The following is a 16868-nucleotide window of genomic DNA, read 5'->3' as shown; positions in this document are numbered from 1 at the left end:
ATCAAATCCATTTGGGTAATCAATTAGAAAACCATTTAAAGATAATCTCTGGTGAGTGTGATGTAGTTGATAGAGTGCTGGACCTACAGACAGAAAGATCTGACTTCCAATCCTACCTCAGATACTTAGTAGCTGTGTTACTTTGGGAAAATCATCCCTTTCTTATCCTTGTCTCCTCATTTGGAATGTGGAGATAGTCGTAACCATAGCACCTACCTCAAAGGATTTTTATTTCTATTGTATGAGTCAATCTATGTGCAGAATCATATAAATGTCAGTTACTGTTATGTTAGCATCTTTGGGTCAGTATGGTACTGACTAGGCATTGTAAGGAGGTTCAGAGACCATAACGCTATAGAATATTAGAGTTGGAAGGGACCTTAGAGACCATCTAGACTAAAGTCTAGTAGAGACTTGAACCAGAGAAATCATTTTAATGATGTTTTTTGTTTTTATAGCAGTCATTTCTGCCTCTCTTTCAGATGGAATTCTTGTGACAAAGAAAAATAATCAGATGCAACGATCACACCCAACAATGGAGAAAACTTCCTATTGTCCTTCTTTGCCAGGAGTGAGGTATGTTTCGTTATCTGCTTTCTGGGTCCTCCATAGAGTTTTCAGTTACTCAGAGTTCAGCCTTTTCCACTTAGATCCTTGTACTGAGATTAGACAACTGATTTAAACTTAATTTCTCTAAATCCATGATATATTCAAAGTATCACACACAGAGAACATGGAACAAGACAGTGAGCAGTTGGGGCTCTGATATTGCCCTGGAACAATTTATTCCTAACTCACCAGTTCATTTACTTGCCATTCTGTGGATGGTATCTCTTCTCATCTGAGAATTTGAGTAAATATTCTATGATACTATACCCAATTAAAATAAACGCAGAGCTCATTACTAACTGGGACTACCTGGTGGTCTGTGGAGGGGCCACTAGCATTTCCCCAAGATAGCGGTCATCAGTTTTTCTTGAAACATCTTTCATGTTTTCTCTCAATGAGAAAAGAGTCATGTAGAAACTCAAAGAGCATAGACACTAGCATGTAAAGACCAATTTGTCTATTTGTTATTGCTTAAAAATGGCACTCCACTTTCACCTGTTGCCCAGGCTATGCCCCATGCGTGGAATACACTCCCCCTGTACCTTTTCCTTTTAGAATCTTAACTTCCTTTATGGTTCACCTCATTTGCCACCTCTCTAAGAAGTATTTCCTGTTAGTGGTCAGTGCTCTCTCTCTCTAAATTATCATGTATTTATTCTGACTGGGCCTCAGTTTCCTTACCTGTAAAAAGAGGAGGTTGGATTTGGTGACCTCTAAGGACCTTTCCAGCTCAGAATCTATAATCCTTTGATTTGGGTAATGTCATTTCCCCTGAGTGATGCTAAGAACACTGAAGCTCACAACTGTTTTATGGCTTATCTTTGTGCCTAAGGCATGTAGTATGGTATCTCACGCTTGTTTATACATTTACTTTTGGGGTCAGTATCGGTCGTTTCACTAGTTTAGGGAATTCCTTGTACCTGAATGCCCTCTATTAATGTAGAGCAACAATTATTCTGCAACTCTGCATTAAAGAGATGCCCGGAGCACTAAGGGCTTCAGTGACTTTCTTAGGGTCACATCTGTCAGGGGCAACACCCTCCTGGATCTGGAGCCAGCACTGCCATGCTGCCAAATATTTGGCACATAGGAAGCAATATAAATGCTCGTGGAATTGAATTGTTCCCTTGTGACAGTGATTACCCTGGTTCCTGTTGCCTGAAGCCCAGGTATGTTGCATTTCAGCCCTCCCTCAAAGGCTCTAAGTATCCTTGGGGGTACTTAGTCCCTCTATCATTGGTTTAAGCCCCCCCCAATTTGCTCCTACAATTTTAGAGTTCTTTGTACCCCAGTCCATTTAACTACTTAACAAATGAGATTTTACAAATGACTTCATTTTAAATGTATAATAAGAACAAATATACAAACATATGGCAATGTAATTCCTCTCCCCCAACCCCTACATCAACTCAGTTTTTGGGGAGGAAAGTGGAGTTAGGTTGACAGCTTAGCTTAGAATCTAATAAGTTACATTCTCTCTCTCTCTCTCTTTCTCTCTCTCTCTCTCTCTCTCTCTCTCTCTCTCTCTCTCTCTCTCTCTCTCTCTCCCTCTCTCTCTCTCTCCCATCTATCTATATCTCATCAGTCTCACTAAGTTCTAAGTCCAAAATCCACCTGTATTTGCCCCCTGACATCCTGACTTCTCAGAGCTTCACTTCTAGACTGGCAAGAACATCCAGCTTGGGATCCTATCTTCTAGGTCACTGTGGTTCGAATTTCCCAAGACCTGGGATTCCACTGCTTATATCTAGAAATGAAAAGTACAAATGAAATAGACCAAGTCCATAAATCTATTTTATGGGGGCACAGAATTTAGGGGGGAATTGTAGACCTTCTCAATACCAAGTGAACAAAATGTGTGTGTGTAAGAGACAGAGACAGAGACACACACAGAGACAAAGAGACAGAGACAGAGAGAGACAGAGACAGAGAGACAGAGACACACACACAGAAACAGAGACAGATATAGAGACAGAGAGACAGAGACATACACACAGAGACAGAAACAGAGAGAGACTGATATAGAGACAGAGAGAGACAGAGAGACAGAGACACTGTGACTGTCTGCAGCCTGTTCAGGCTACACGGCCAGTGGAAAGAGGCCACTTCCTCTTGCATGGTTGGAGAACCTAGAATGTTTTCTTCCACAAGCAGGTCCCTCCTGCCTTCCATCACACAAAACATTAAGAATCATTGTTTGAGATGGTCACGGAGCTCAAATGGAGAAGGGGAGTGGCTGGGGTAGGTGGAAGTAGTGAGAGTCCTGGCAGGTGGTTGAGATGGGCAATCTCTTTTCTCCTGCCATATGTCTTCCATTGAAGGAGACAAACTCTTATAACCAGACAGTAAAAGATAGAACTAAAGATTATGGCAAAGCCTACCTTGAGGAGGGGAAAGGAGGAGGCACAGCCCCTTCTTGGTGCCCAGCTTATACTGAAACAATCTGATTCACATCATGTAGAATACAGTCCTCTGCCATGAATGAGGTGCGAACACTATTTGTGAGAGATGGCATGGTCCAATGGATAGATCACAGGATTTGGGGTCTGTGGAGATGGGCTTTTAAGTGAAGCTAAATATTGCCTAAGATTTTTGTACAACTCTGGGCAAGGCTTATGTTATGTATTAACCTCTTGTAGGTCATTTTCCTCTTCTGTGAATGGGTGGAACAATAATGCATACCTCACAGAACTGTGGGGAGCGCTAAATGAGATGACGTGTATAAGCCACTGAGCAGAAATTTGCAGCATTGTATAAACACTAGTTATTGTTATTTATACCCTCAAACATGCCCCGTCTCTTTTGCCACTTTGTTGCATTTCATGATTTACCTGTTTTTGTAAGAAACAAGGCAAACAAAAATATTGCTGCCAAATACAAGATAATTTAATGAAGTCCCCAATAACAACAGCTAACATTTATGTAGAGTTTTAAGGTTTTCAAAGGGAGCTTTACACATACGATCTCATTTTATCCTGGTAGGTGTTATTATTATCCTTATTAAACAGATGAAGAAACTGAGATCGATATGCTTAATGACTTGCCCTTAAGAAATGCCTGTAAAAAGAGCCCATTTCAGGTCTTCCTGGCTCTAAGTCCTGCACTCCGTCTATTGCACTACCTAATTGCCTTGAAAGCTTTCAGAATTCTGGAATGTTAGTCTCAGGAGTGGATACAACATTTCATGCCCATTATTATTATTGTATTATCTTCTTAAATATCTCTTTCTGACTGTTATTCTCAACTGGTAACCTTGGAGGGAGGAACACCACTGGGGGCTCAAACTGATGGCAATAAAACATCATCTCTGATTCATCAGGGATTATCCCTAGAGCCATTAAGGGGAGATGTAAGCAACTAAGCAACCCAGCTCTAGGGACTAGAGACTTCTTTATGAGAGGACTGCAGACAAGGATCCTCAGAGTACACATGAGCTACATTCAAAATATTGCATGGTGTGAAATAGCTCAGTTTATTTCCTGTTTTCTGCTGAAATTCCAAGTTGGAAATTATTTCATAGTTTTTGCCTAAATTTCTGCTGTCTTCAAGGCTTCTGTGGTTTTTTCCCTTCTAACTTCTAAGTTGTTAACTGCGTTACTCAATTTAGACTCATCTGTGAATTTAATTAACATGAGGTTTCCAGATCATTAATGAATGTTAAATAAAACTAGACCCAATATTAATCTCAATTAATCTTTGCTGACAAAGGGGCGCTCGGACAACGTTATCTATACTTTGAGTCCTGCCATAATCCTCTGTAATTTGAGATTTACATTTGTCCTTGACGCTGATATTACATAAGCTGTATAAATTAAGGGGAACATATGTGCTTTCCACCTTGGAATTTAACCATAATGTTCTGACTTCTTGGCCACAGAAATTTGAGACTCTCAAAGGTCATCATTGGAGTGGCATTAATCACCAATAAGCTTTTGTGCTAGCATACAAAGCAGGGGTGGATTTTTTTTCAGTTCTCCCTATTTCATTAGTAATTGTTCACACACTGCCACATTCTCTGGTAATCATGTTTTCTCAGGTAGTTGTCACTTTTGAAATTGCTAATTGGACTCCCTTTTCTTTTTAAAGGACTATTTCTTTTGCTTGTTCTCTTGTTGTAAAAGTAGAATTCCTCATACAATACTACCTTTCTATTATTTTATTTTTTTTAAAAGAAGTATGCTCATAGAATTTAGAGCCAGAAGGGACTTTTATGGGTCAATGAATCCAACCTCTTCATTTTGTGGATACTGAAACTGAGGCCCAGAAAGTTATATTAGGAGATCACATGGGTAAAAAGGGCAAGAGCCAGGATTTGAAAGCAAGTAATTTGATTTTAACACCAAAGTTCTTGTTACTATATTACAATGCTCTCAGTCATAGCAGTAAAACAGAAACTAATTTCCTATTATGTCTACGATGTCCTTTCTATATGTCTGTCGTGTCCTTTCCATTATGTATATTCCTATATCTTCTCCTTTCGTAAAAAAAAGCAGCCTTCTTTTGTATTTCAATGAATTTTTATTTTCATGAGTGAGAAGCACAAACCAGATGCTGTTTTCCTCAACAGAAAACTTCTAAATCCTTTTGACTACATATGATACACATAATCTTTTGGCATTTACTATGATGGAAGACACAAGGCGTGAAGACAACCAAAGGAGGATTGGAGTCATCAACCTCTGGGCAGATTTGCCAACTAGCCAGTATTTAATTGCTGAAATTGGTACTCTGTCATAAAAGTTGATTAATTCCTTTTTATGGATCATGCTTTGGTCTTTGTGTTGATTATGTTGGTAAAGGAAGTGGGAACTAACTAAGGAAAGTCCTGTCCTTTGAGCATGAGCAGCGTGCTACCTGCTGCACACCCACATGGAGACTTGCTAAGTCCAACACAATCATTGACTGTGGTAGGAGAGTCAGTTGTTATGACCTCAACCCTGTGCTGCTGCCAGTCTGAAGAGCTAGTGGCCCATAAGTTGTCCTCTCTGAGATTTTGACTTTGTTGGCTGACCCTCAGTAGCACCATCTTAGTCCATGAGGAAGCACATGAGAAATATATGAGAAAACCTGAGTTTAAACCTAGCCTCTACTATTACTTTTTGAGCAGTCTTAGGCAGGTAAGGTATTTTACTTCTCCAGACCTCAGTTTCCTGAATTGTAAAAAGACAGGTTTGGTTTGGAAGGTCTCAGAGATCCCTTCTGGTTGACTCTATATCTGTGGTACTATGATGCCCAGTAACTTGCAGTTCTGTGGCTAGTGTTTGCTTTTCTCTTTTCTCATGATCTGTTGAGTAGAAAGGGATGTGACTCAGTCTGTTGACTCTTAGTTGGGTTTAGAATACAGAAAATAATAGACTAGCCTTTATATTCAAAAAAGCAATTTTAATGACCTGAAAGATCTACATACACTGTATATAGGTTTGCAGGAAAATAACATATTGCCCATGTGGCATTTGAAAGCTAGGTGGCCCTGGAGATAGTGTACTGGGACTGGAGTCAGGAAGACACATCTTTCTGAGCTCTAATCTGGCCTCAGATACTTACTAGCTGTGTAAGTCATTTAACCCTGTTTGTCTTAGTTTCTTTACCTGTAAAACGAGCTGGAGAAGGAAATGGGTCTTCACCCAGGATCTTTACCAAGAAAATCCCAAATGAGTCACAAAGTGTCAAAAATGATTGAAAAACAACAACAAACGTGATATTTGGGAGGCAACATATAGCAATGGGATGAGCACTTGATTTTGCAATCAGAGGACCTAGGTTTAAATCTTGGCTCTACCACTCACTGCCCATGTAACCTTGGGCAGATCTGTTCTCCTGTCTAAGTTTTAGTCCCTCATTTGTAAAATGACTAGGTCATTGGAGAAGGTCGCTTCCAGACCTAAGTCTATGACTTTTTGAGAAGCTGTCAGTAAAGAGAGCTACGTAAAACAACTTTGCACTGTTGGTGACTGACCTCTGTGATACTAATTTAGGGTTGCAGCCAAATATATGGACTGCCCATTTTGAATGGTATTGAAGGGATTCTAGTCAGGTAGTTTTGTCAGGGGGGCACCTTCACATCAAAACTGATGCTCTCTCTTCTTCAGATAATGCTCAGGGAAAGAATCCCTGCCTGGCCAACCTGACCGCTACGACTCTTATGACCATAGGTAGAGGCAGACTCAGATAGTTTGGGCTTCAAGGTCCAGAGTCATCCATGCCAACAATTATGAACTAACCAGCTTCTTCAGGATGCCACAGAGGATTCTTCTATAAATGTTAGCTGTTGTTACAACTACCAGTACTATTACTATCATAGTTTTTGGTATAGTAGCAGCGTAGCCCTAGTGGATAGAGAACTAGGCCTGAATTCAGGAAGACTAGATCCAAGTCTCTTCTGACAGATACTGGTTGTGTGAGTTTGGGCAACTTCTCTGCTCATGTTCTAGGCAACTTTCTCAGAAAAAAAATGCTGACATGCATTATTAGAGAGAATTTCCTCCTCTGGGAGTTCCTAGAGCAATGAAATCACAGGCCTGATCCCTATTCTGTTATCACTGTGATTATTAATGTTCACATGGACACAATTAGATAAGTTTTGTGCAGGGAAAAGAGAGTTGGTTTTGGAGTCAGATAATCTGGGTTTGAACCCTGGCTCTATCAAATACTGTTTTTTCTCTCTGGACCTCAAACTTTTCATCTACAAAAATCAGACCTGGTTCCATCCAGAGAAATATGGAATTTTTCACTGCCAAGTCAATAAAGAAGAAGAATCAAACGCTTATTTTCCATGGAAGAAATCCACCTCCAGGTGCGGGAGCTCTCTGAAGAGCTTTGGTGGCAGGGCCTCATCAGTCCACATCCTAGCCTGCTGTCTTCAGCTCTGGATTTTGTTCCAAATATAGAGGGCTTGTTAAACCATCTAAACTGCTCCATGGCCAAGGCTTCAGGTACAGTTCCATGGCTTTCTGCCACTCAGGCAACGATGGAGGGGCTGGGCTGTTTAACATCTGTGGTTCCTGGCTTGATCATGGGATTATTGCCTGTGGGACTAGCTAGCCACCAGCAGCCCCCACACTAAGAGTCATTCTGATCATGGTTGACTGCCAGCTCCTAAATGGGTCACTCACAAATGCCTCTATTTCAGAATATAAAGAGAGTCCCATATGGGATGGTGGCAAATAAAGCTATCCATGAGCCCACACTGTATCAAAGCAGACACATGCTTTTCAGATTAATGGAGGGTTTAGTGACTGTTCTTGGCTTCTCCGTAACAATGAATTCAATTCAGGGCCTAGCACAGAGTAGGCACTTGATAACTCATTGAATGATTGAATCAGTTCAACAGAATTTAATTCAATAAATAATAAGTGCTTAGGATGCTGTAAGTACTGAAGATATCAAAACAGAAATGGAACAATCCTTGCCCTCGGGTTGCTTATTTTCCACTGGGAGTCCTGTGCACAAGAACGAGACTGAAAGGCCTGGTTGACAAAGAAGGAGGCAAGGGACATTTCAAGGCAGAGGAGAGGAATGAGCTCACCCAGTGGGTTCTGATCGTCAGGTAATACAAGTACATTTAAACCAACTTTGCAGAGAGGGGCAAATGGAATCTGTGAAATAACCTGACAAAACCTACCAGCTATCATTTTAGTCCTTCATTTTCTATTCAAACTCACGTATCCATGAGTGAGGGACAGTGGAAAGGCCATGTTTCCATATGGTCCATCCTTGACTGTAGGGGTCGTGAAGACATCTGCACGTGAGGCATTTGGATTGTTACTTAGCAATAAGCTTACTGATGGTCCAAAAACAAAAATACTTTTAAACCAAAATTGAATGATGGAAACAATGCTAGTCTTAAACCATTAAGCCGACCTCTATGCTGAATCGCTAACAATCTGCTTTAAATATCCAAACGGTTGATCTAGCCCAAGGGCTTTCATCCCTCTGGCTTGGTCTGGTGAGGACAGGATGAGTAAAAAAAATAAACTTGGAAGGTTGGCTAGGAGCTCACCTCTGCCACTGTCAGTTACAGCATTGTGTGAGGCCTCTATTATGAAATATTCTGAATGAAAGAACTTATATTGCATTTCACTCTGAAAGCATAACCATGGCCAGATCACTGAAACTTTAATTAAAAAACCTCCTTGTGTTTAAAAACAAAAAAACACCAAGCTAGATACCCTTGGACTTGAGTGACCTAGAGTTTAAACAGTTGAGGAAATGAATGGGGAACCATCCCCTGGTAGGAGATGAGAAATCTTAGAATGTCTTAAAAAGAGACAAATTAAATACAATAAGACTCATGAAGGAAGATGCTATCTGTGTCCAAAGAAAAAGCTGATGAATACAAATATGCCAAAAATGCTTTTACACACACACACACACACACACACATTTGTGTCTAATGGTAGCCATCTTTAGGGTGGAGTGTGAGTAGGGTATGGGGGAGGGAAGAAAAAAACGAAACAAAAGAAAGTTAACTATTCTGTGTTCAAGAGGGACGACAAGTTGTTCACAACAGATTTCCAGTTCCATGTACAATCCTTATTTCCTCTATTCTATTGTGTTATGCAAATGCTTGTTTTATTTCTTAAGTTCAGAATAAAACAAATAATTTTTTAAAAAGCTAAAAAAGGGGACAAAGACTCCCTGATAGATCTCAATGGATTGATTACAGAGATAAATGGAGAACCTGCTCCTTAACAGGTTTGCAGCTCAGTAGCAGTAGGAATAAATACTCCCAAGATCCAAGGGAAAGTAACCCATATAATCAAAATGGGCTTCATCCAATTATGTTGTCTATTCCCCTTGGCTGATTTGAAACCACTGCTAGAAAAAACAACCCAGAATCTCTTTCCTTGGGAAGATGTCAAGAGTATATCAACACTTGATAATTTTCACCTGGATTTCTGCACATGGTTCTAGTTCCACCTTTATATACTAATGTAAATGAAGCCTGCTCTTAGCTATCTGGGCTTTAAGAATAAGGCTTTCTGATTTTTCATGCCTGAAAACTGAAGGAAAAGAGAAAAGTCTTGTTTAGCTAGTGGAATCTTTTTTTAAAATATGTTTTTATTAATTTCTTCTTTTTCTTATGTCTCCGGAGTATGCCATATATCCCTTATTTTCCCTTTTGCTAGAGATCCATAGGAAATATTTTTTTTTGGGGGGGGGGGAATAAAGGTTGACACAACTGACTGATACATTGAAAAAGTCCCCAAACATACCATGTTGACACCTGTGAACCAAGTTAGGGGAAGGGGAAATCTTCATATAACTTCATTCGAGTTCTATTTGATCTTTATAATTTTGTTACGTTTACATTTGATGTTTTGGTGTGTCCTTTCCATCTACATTGTTGTAGTTACTGTGTAGATCGTTTTCTTGGCATACATGCCATTTCTTACAGAAAATAATATTCCATTATAGACACATAACACAATTTGTTTAGCCAGTTCCCAGTTGATGGGCATCTATTTTGTTTTTAATTCTTTGCTATCACAAAAAATATTGTATAAATGTTTTGGAGTAAATGGGTACTCTTTTCTTATCAATGGCTTCCTTGGGATATAAGCTCAGTAATGGACTCTCTAGGTCAAAGGGCATGAACATTTTAGTCACTTTATTTGCACAGTTCCAAATTGCTTTCCAAAATAGTTGTGCCATTTCACAGTTCCACCAACAATGTATTAGTTTGCCCATTTTCCACACCCCCTCTAACATTCTAACAACCCCCTCTAAAAAAGTTGCCATTTTTTGTAATCCTGAGGATATATTTAATTCATTATTGTTATTAGTGATTTGGAGCATTTTTAAATGTGGTTGTGGGTACTTTGAAATTCATTTGTTAATTTCGCTCATATCCTTTTTTCATTTATCTGTTGTGTGATGACTTTTACAAATACACACCACATATGTACACATACATACATGCAGAGTTATCTCTTCCACATTGTGGGGGAGTATGAATTTTTTCTTTTTCTTTTATGGGATGTTTAGAGTACCTTATCGTAAAAATTGTGTTAAGTATTTGGTTATAGACTCTATGTCATTTGCTGGCTTTCATGTGTTGTCTACAGCTTCCACAAACTCTCCAAAAATTCCCATTTAATATTTTATGTTGATCCATGATATATAAAAACCATGATGGGGAAAGTCACAATGTGAAAGGGTTAACTGTAATATAACTAGCATCTATATTAGAAGAATATACACATATATGTGTATATTCTTCTAGTATAGATGATGTTAGAATATTTAAGTAAAGGGGAGCATATTTTCAAGTACAGTAAATTCTCTTCGCTGAGGTATTCGATTATTCTTTCACTTGACAAAAAAAAAAAACATTATTAAGTACCTTCTATCTACCAGGTACCATGCGTGCATGTGTGTTCATCCTTCACTGCTGAAGAAGACCATGCCATCAGAGAAATGATGACATGACTTGCACTTGACTTTGTTCCGAGGGAGGGGGGGCTGTGCAAGTCACCAGCCCCACTTCTCCTCCAGAGCCATCTGAATCCAGTGACCAGATATTCATCAGGATGACTAGAGATGACCCATGATGAGGCAATTGAAGTTAAGTGACTTGCCCAAGGTCACACAGCTAGTGAGTGTCAAATGTCTGAGGTGAGATTTGAACTCAGGTCCTCCTGACTCCTGCACTGGTGCTCTATCTACTATACCACCTAGGTGCCCTACCAGGCACCATACCAGGCTTTGGGAATAAAAAATCAAAATAATCCTTGCCTTCCAGGTGCTTACATTCAATTGGAAGAGATGGAAAGGAGCAGGAACAAAGCATTTCAGCTTTGCTTTTGGCCTCCATATGTGGATTTTTCCTAAACAGTAGCTTTGGGAATGGTGTGGCATTTGATGGTGTTAGGGGTGACTCTTTTCCTTTTATTTTGAAGGCTTCCTCCCTAACCTGAAGCCTCAGTATCCAGGAAGTATGAGAGGCAGGAAAAGTGTGGGTGTTGAGATCAGTGGTTGGTCAGACCACATCTGGAGTGTTATGTTCAGATCTTAGCATTTTAGAAAGACCATTGATAAGATGGAGAGTATTCAGAGGTGGGCTTGCAAGATAAGAAGGATCTTGAGTCCATGTGAATATAATGGTTGATAAAAGAAATGGAAGATATTTAGCCTGGAAGAGAAAAGACTCAAGGGAGTCATCAGAGTTCACAGGTACTTGAAAGAATGTCATGGGGAAGAGGGATTAGACTTCTTCAATTAAGGCCCTAGAAGAGAACTAGGAATGATGAATGGAATTTGGAAAGACATAGAGTTAAGTTTGAGGTCAGGAAAAACATTTTTAATAATTAGGACTGCTTAAATGTGGAATGGGCAGCTAGAGTTGGTTAAGACTCATCTTCCTGAGTCAAATCTGGCCTCTGACACTTACTAGCTGTGTGACTTTGACAAATCACTTCACCCTGTTTGCCTCAGTTTCCTCATCTGTAACATGGACCAGAGAAGGAAATGGCAAACCGCTTCAGTGTCTCTGCTAAGAAAACCCCAAATGGCATCACGAGTTCTGAGTCTCATGATGAGTAGTGATGGGAGAAAGTGAGGCTGCCTGGTGTTGTTAGGGGAAAATGGTGTGATGTTACCTGAGGTCCACGTGATAAGACTTAAGTAGAAAAGTGTGTTTCTGTGAGTACATTATGAGAGGCTATGGTGTGTGCATGCATGATTAGTATAACTCAGGAGGGGCACAGAAAACCAGGCCTACAGTCCCACTGATAGGTCAGCATAGGTTGGGGATATGTCATACATGTAGCCATCATAAAAGGTTGCAGATGTTCAACTGCTCTGCTCTTGCTATATGTGACTGATCCATAGACTGTTACCACTCTAGTATGAATTCGTTCTCTTCCAATTGATTTTCTATTTTCCTCTAAATGCTGTGGACTTGAAAACTCAGCAGATTCCCTGGTTCTGACCTCACTTGGAGCATTCAGATTCTTCCTTTTCTCAAGGAGGGACCTACCCTTCCTCAGACCCAGAAGTTGCTTGAATCATAGACATATGTCTATGTGCCTATCCTATATAGTACTGTTGGGCTCCCTAAACAGACCTTGGCTTGCAGTGGCACAGCTATTTTCTGTTCTTGAAGTCCCCCTTGAGCAGATAGATACTAGAGGTGGAGTGGTTAGCATAGACTTAAGGAGCAGGCATTGCTGTGGAGTACATCCACAACTTGGAGAGGACCAGATTTCTGGCTCAGGTGATGACTAGAATGGTGCTGGCCCTTAGCCCCTAACATAGGGATTATTAACAGTGGCTAGATTTCAGGCATTCACCAACTTGCATGGGAAAAATACATCTTTATTTCAATATAATATTTCCTTTGAAATCCTACGTATTTCATTTTCTGCAATAAAAAAGTATTACTCTGGGAAGAATCCTTAAGGTTCATCAGGCTGCCAAAGAGATCCACCAGATAACAGAGAGGTTACAAACCTTTGACCTGATGGTACCTGAAGGCCTCTAGAAAAGGATTAGAGAACCTGGAGCCTCACGGCCACATGTGGGCTTCTAGGTCTTTGAGTGTGGCCTTTCAATTGAGTCCAAGTTTTACAGAACAAATCCTTTTATTAAGAGGATTTGTTCTGTGAAGTTTGGATTCAATCAATGGGCCATACTTAAGGACCTAGAAGGTCACAGGCGCACTCAGGGCCACAGGTTCCCCATCCCACCTCTAGAATATTTCACTGTATGAAATGGATCCTAACATTCATAGTCCAGTAAAAATTACTTATGGATGTCCTTGCCAGGGGTTACTCACAGACTGGGATTAGGTGGTTTTTATGCTATCCTGCCTAGCAGCTATCTCCCTACCTTACAGAAAAACAGTCTCTTAGTGGGTAATGTGAAGGGATTCCTTCAGAACTCCAGAAGACTTCTCATATCCACCCTTAATACTGAGATTACTAAGCAGAATATTTGCTTGTTCTACAATCCTGCTTCTAGAACAAGATGCTGTTATAAAATATGTCATCTCCTTCTGTCCTTTAAATCAGGACCTGTCATCGAATACCCCCAAGTTAATGGATCAGTTATCAGAGAGCTTGGCCAGGACTATCTGTGATGAATTAGTTCATATGGAGGTGACTACGGACCTGCCACTTTTTTTTAATCAGGCAATGTATGGGCATGAGATCCTACCTTTAGTTACAAGGAAAATTGGGGTGTACCTTGAGCCTTCTATCAGTCAATAGAAGTTTGTGACATCATAAGTGAAAGTGATTTAGCTTGAGGTGAGGGAACTATTCTGTCTGGCCTGCCCTTGAGATCTGGGTACCTAGTGGACAATTGCCCATTGGCTCACTTGCTTGCCACTGTGGATAAATTTTTTCTCTCCAGCAAAACAACAAAGTCTTTTAATTTTTTTCAAATCAACAAGTATTTGTTTTCCCTCCCTACTACTCTTCCTACCTTACTGAAAAAAAATAAAAAATAAACCTTTTAAACAAATAAGCACAAGTCAAGCAAAACAGATTCCTTGACTATGTCTAAAACTGTATACCTCATTTTGCAACTTGAGTTCATCATTTCTCTGTCAGGAAATAGGGAGAGTAGTTTACTTTTACTGTTCTGGGATTATGGTTATCAGTCCTCTGGAACTGTGGCTGGTCATTGAATTGATCAGAGCTCGAGCATCTTTCAAAGTAGTTTCTCTTTCCAATGCTGTTTTTTATTGTATAAATTGTCCTTCTGGGTCTATTCACATCATTCTGCAGAAGTTCATGCAATTCTTCCTCAGTTTCTCTGAAACTATCTCTTTCATGATTTCTTAATGAGCTATAATTCCATTACATTCATATAGAATCTTTTTGTACGTGTCCCAAGTTTTAATTTATTTTTGCCACTATAAAAGCACTGCTATGTATATTCAACAACAAAAAATTATCTGACTCCAAGTCAAGATGCTCTCCCCACCACCCAAGTCCTAATACAAATGCATAAAGCTGCTGACGATTTTCTTTGAAGTCTAGTCCCCTACACAATCCTATCCAGCATTTTATTGGCCTTTGGGAACGTATGTGGCCAGTCTTCAGGGCATGATCCATAACTGATGACTGCTCCTCATATTTCATCCCATAGGTCACAAATTGCTGGTCTTTGAAGTTGACCTGCCAGGCCCCTTAACATTGTGTATTCCAGCTATGATTTGACTCAGTGTGAATAGTTAAAATAATACAGTTGTAGTTAAAGTGATCCATAGGGGGCCCACTTCATTGTGGGCCAGTGATCCCGTGAGACTGAACCCCTGTGGATCAGCATGAAGAAATGTTGCAGTCCTGCACCCAAATAGAGACTTTCCTTTTTTCTCAGGACAATGGATATTGATGGGTTGGACCATTGACTGAAGCTAAGGGGTACCAGTCACTTTCTGGTCCTAGCATCGGTGGCTGCTTTGGCTAAAATAGAGGGGCATTGCTCTCATTCCAGTTCCCAGCTGCACTCTGAGCTGGAGTTCCTTCCCTTCTATCAGGAATCTTGTGATATATTTCTTGGATACAGGAAAGAAGAATTGCCTGTACCTAGGTCATTTGATTATATGATCAACCTATAGTAATAAAAAATAATAGTAATGAAAGAATAATAAGCTGATAGTTCACTATTACTTCACTATGAATTACCATGATAAATCCCAACAATACAAATGCAACCCACCAGATATCCTAGAGAGTAAAAAAAATAAACTGTATTGAAACTAGTATCACATGTAAAACTTGCCTATAATCACATCATAACATTTATCCATAAAAATTTAGGAACATTTAAAATAAATGCTGTCATACTGACTTTTTATACTTTCCAATATACATGACATGAAGAACTTTCAAAACATAGAGACCTGGTGAAAGCAATTAGAGCCATGTGGGAGAATAATGAAGTTCACATCATTCCCATCATCCCTTCTGCTAAAAAATATCCCAAAGAAACTTTCAGGAAGCCTACAAAGATGAGTTTACATGTCTTTATTCTCATTAAGTTACAAAAGGCAATTTATTTTATCTCTCTGCACAAGAAGCTAGAGAACATTAAATATGAAAGACCAATAGGATGACAACTTGTCCTCAAATGATTTTTTTCCTGAACTCTATCAAAAAAGATAAGAAGAATGAGATGATAATAATAGCCCCAAATACTTTTGTTGTCTTGGTCTAATGCCAGTTACCCTAATACCTGACCTGATGGAGCACTTCCCAGAAATGGTGATATTCACCAAATCACACCTACAGGTTCAAATATCATTGGGCAAAAAATGGGAGTTTTCCATAGAGACTCAATTTGTCCTATATGAATACTTTGGTTTATGTCATGCCTATGTAATCTTTTCAGATTTCATGGATTTGTTATTTCGTGAAATACTGGAACAAGGATGGGATGATAGTTTGCCTCAATGATAACCTTATCTTTAATAGGGAGTAGGAACTCTAAACATACTCAAATTGATCTTGGATGCTAATGAAAAAAAATGACATGAAACTAGCCTCTGTCAGAATACAATTAGGAAAATGTTTCTTTCTGTTTGTGTATATGAATGAATCAATAAAAAAGCATTTATTAAGTGCTATCTAGGTGCCAAGCACTATACTGAGTGTTGGGAATACAAATGGAAAAGCAAAATGTTTCCTACTCTCTAGTAGCTCACATTCTAATTAAAGGAGACAACACACATGGTAGGATTCAGCTGCAGGACACATGGATAGGTTCATGATTTTTAAAAATAGGAGCAGGGTAGATGAAAAAGCACTTTATTTATTGCTCTTTTCTTTAATATTTACTCTTGATGTTGATGAATTTCCAAGGACTTTAATGGCATTAAGTTTATGCTATATACGCCATCTGTATCTATTTTCGTGATTATGTTATATTGTCATGACTCTTGGCTTCTGGCCAGGCTTATCTCCTTCTTTCTTGTTAGGGTTGCCATTCAGTATCTGTTCTTTCATCTTTTCCTCAGTGGCTTTCTATATGTACCAGAAAATTTTTACCTAGCCCAAATGAACTTCATATTCCAATGCGAATAGTGGTAAGATTTTGTCAACTGAAGTGATCCTTTCATGTACGTATGTGTACACACATGCATATCCACATGTGTTTAGGCAAATACATATGTGTAAATCCACATGTCTTTAGGCAAATGCACATACATGGGCACATCATTAATATATATGTATATATGCATGTGTCTATTTATTGATCTAATATATATATGTATATGCACACATATACATATATAGACACCAAGCTAA

Source organism: Notamacropus eugenii, chromosome 6 (assembly GCF_028372415.1).
Source record: "Notamacropus eugenii isolate mMacEug1 chromosome 6, mMacEug1.pri_v2, whole genome shotgun sequence".
NCBI lineage: Eukaryota > Metazoa > Chordata > Mammalia > Diprotodontia > Macropodidae > Notamacropus > Notamacropus eugenii.
Note: the sequence above shows the minus strand (reverse complement) of the source record.